The following is a 3074-nucleotide window of genomic DNA, read 5'->3' as shown; positions in this document are numbered from 1 at the left end:
AGAACTCTTGTCCGCTCTTCTTCTTTTCTATCTGTAACTGCAATGCAAGCAAGTTTTCCTGCCTGCACCGCGACCATCTACGGTGTAAGTAAAATAATCTTTAATCAACCGCTACGCGTCCGTGCCTAATTCTAGTTCGCCGTGCCGAATTCCCTGACCCACGTGCCAGGGCTGCTGGCCACAGCCCGCCGTGCGCCCCCGAAAGCCTCAGACCGCTCCCAGCCTGCACAATGGGCATGATCTGTCCTGCCAAGTGATTGTATCTGGCATGTGGCTGCCCGTCACATGCTCCACATGGAGCCAAGCCCTGCCAGCTCTTGCCTGGGGCAGCCTGTGCTGCACTCCCACTCGCATCTGCTCCATGCCCGTCGACAACACTGCCTCAACCCCAGCCCAGGCCCCAGCTAACACTCAGCTTCCTGGCAGGCATGGTGCCTGTGGTGGGAGAAAACTCCCTGGAGTTCACTGTCTAGCTGCACAGAGACCAGACAATGCGGGTAAAGAATTGACTGCAGTTTATTTGCTCAAGCAATGACCATTAAACCAGCAAAAAGGCAAAATGGCCCCCCCTCTAGGGTGGGGCGTTCTTTTATACTTTTTACAACAAGGCAAGACTATAGGGTTAACAAAAAGCAATACTTGGGCGGTGCTTCACAGATCTTCAGAACAGCATATTTTTATTAAGCTGAACTAGCACTTTCTAAAAGCTAAAAGTTAAGTAACAGTAACATTACGATAGGTTAGCAAAAACTTGCACAGTAGTAGATACTTCTTAAGGACACGATCACTGTACTTAGAACAATGGCTTCTTTGTCTTATCTTGTTCTTTGCTGTATCTGATTTTACAGCACACAGACACAGATTCACTTGCTGCATTTTACTCAGAAAATGGTTAACACAGTTAAAATGATTACTTAACATAAGCAAAGGCTTAGCTATCATTCTGCCTTGTGGTCAGCAACATTGCTAGGCCACAGGTCATGCCTTGTATTCAGCTGTAAAGCTAATACTTCTTAATAATCTAAATTATTGTTAACTTAACAGTATGCTATCAGAAAACTATTTTATTTCGGGGTAATAACAAACATGCTCACTACAGCCACTGCTGTTGCAGCTGCCTGGGTACTGCTCAGTTCCCCTGACCTCCCCACATGCCCCATACTCTCCCACACCCTCCCCACCCCCACACATGATATACAAGAGTAAGATGTTATTTTGAACTGTTATGCAATCACCTATACAAACTATTAAAAAAAACATGAATCAGGACAAAAATTATATTTTTAAATAAAGTTAAAGTGTTAAAGTTAGGGATCTCTGGAATTTATGCCGGGAGTGCACAGTGTGGCAACTTCTTTAATCTTGGAGTTTCCCTCTTGCACTCCCCCACTGCTGATTGGTGGAGGGGCACTCCACCACTTACAAGTGCTCGCCACTTATGCCCGATGGCTGGGAGGTGAAAACTGCAGCAGTTTTCATCTCCTGGCCATCAGGTACAAGCAGCAAGCAACAGGGCTCCTCTGCCAGTCAGCACTGTGGGGCACAAGGGAAAGTCCAAGATAAAAGAAGCTGCCACACCACATACTTCCCATGCAGATTCCAGAGATCCCTCGTTACAGAGGTTTGATTTTTAGTATATGATTTGTTTCTTATCTGTAATTTGTTATAGACAAGCTCAAACTGCTGACCACATCACCTATGAATGCCCATACATGAACAGCCCTCCTTTGGGCACCCAAGGCCTTATTGACATGGACCTTTCTATTTGTTGCTGCCTTTTTAGTCCTTACGCTTCCTACATATGAGTGTGGCAACACTGACCTCATTATCATCATTTGTTAAAATTAAATCTTCCCAAAGATTTTACACGTTGTGGTGGGAGAAACCTCCCTAAGGTTCGTTGTCTAGCTGTAATTTGATTGACAGACAATGCGGGTAAAGAAAGACAGCTGTTTATTTGCTCGAGCAAAGACCATAAAGCCAGCAAAAGGCAAAATGGCCCCCCCCTAAGGGTGAGGTGATCTTTTATACTTATTACAACATGGCAAGACTTCATGGTTAACAAAAAAAAAGCAATATTTGGGCGGTGCTTTTTAAATCTTTGTAACAGCATATTTCTATTAAGCTGAACTAGCACTTTTTTAAAAGCTAAAAGTTAAGTAACAGTAACATTATAATATGTTAGCAAAACCTTACACAGTAGTAGATACTTCTCAAGGACACAACCAGTGCACCCAGAACAATGGTTTCCCTGTCTTATCTTACTTCTTGCTGTAGCTGATTTTTCAGCACACAGACACAGATCCACTTTTTAACTCAGAAAATGCTTAATACAGTTAAAATGATTACTTGACACAAGCAAAGGCTTAGCCATCAATCTGCCTTGTGGTCAGCTGCATTGCTAGGCCACAGGTCATGCCTTGTATTCAGCTGTAAAGCTAATACTTCTTAATACTCTAAATTATTGTAAACCTAACAGTATGCTTATCAGAAAACTATTCTATTTCAGGGTAATAACAAACCTGCGCACTACAACGTGCAGCCCTGCACAGCTCACCAACACCTGTTCAGTGGCCCGCCAGCTGTAAGAATTGCCCACCCCTTGGGAGTGCAACACCAGTGCCCGATGGTTTTCAACCTTTTATAGACTGGAGACAGCTCAGGATGAAGTTGAGGACACCCCCCCCTGAAAATGCAAGCGCTTCATTTTTGCTTTTTTTGCCTGCTGAGAAATAACAGCAGTTTTTTTCTATTTCAAACAAGCAGGAAGAGCTCAGCTGTCAGCTCCCTGAAGCCTGCTGAAACCTCTGGGTTTATCCTGTCTGCACACCTAACAGGGCATTTTGCAGGGCAGCTTGGCGCACCTCTGAAAGGCCTCAAGGCATCCTGCGCTGCTGCAGGCAGAACCCCCCCCCCCAGCACCACTGCCCAGCCATGAGCAGGGGGAGTGCGGTCACGTGCTGCGTGCGTCACACCCCGGCTCACTGCACACGGTCCCTTACTCGTTGCACACGGTCCCACGCTTTTGTCAAGCTCCATCCACAGCCCCCGCCCCGCCCCCGCGCACGCTCCCC

This window comes from Alligator sinensis, unplaced genomic scaffold, assembly GCF_000455745.1.
Source record: "Alligator sinensis unplaced genomic scaffold, ASM45574v1 scaffold566_1, whole genome shotgun sequence".
Classification (NCBI taxonomy): Eukaryota; Metazoa; Chordata; order Crocodylia; family Alligatoridae; genus Alligator; species Alligator sinensis.
This window is presented reverse-complemented; position numbering follows the sequence as displayed.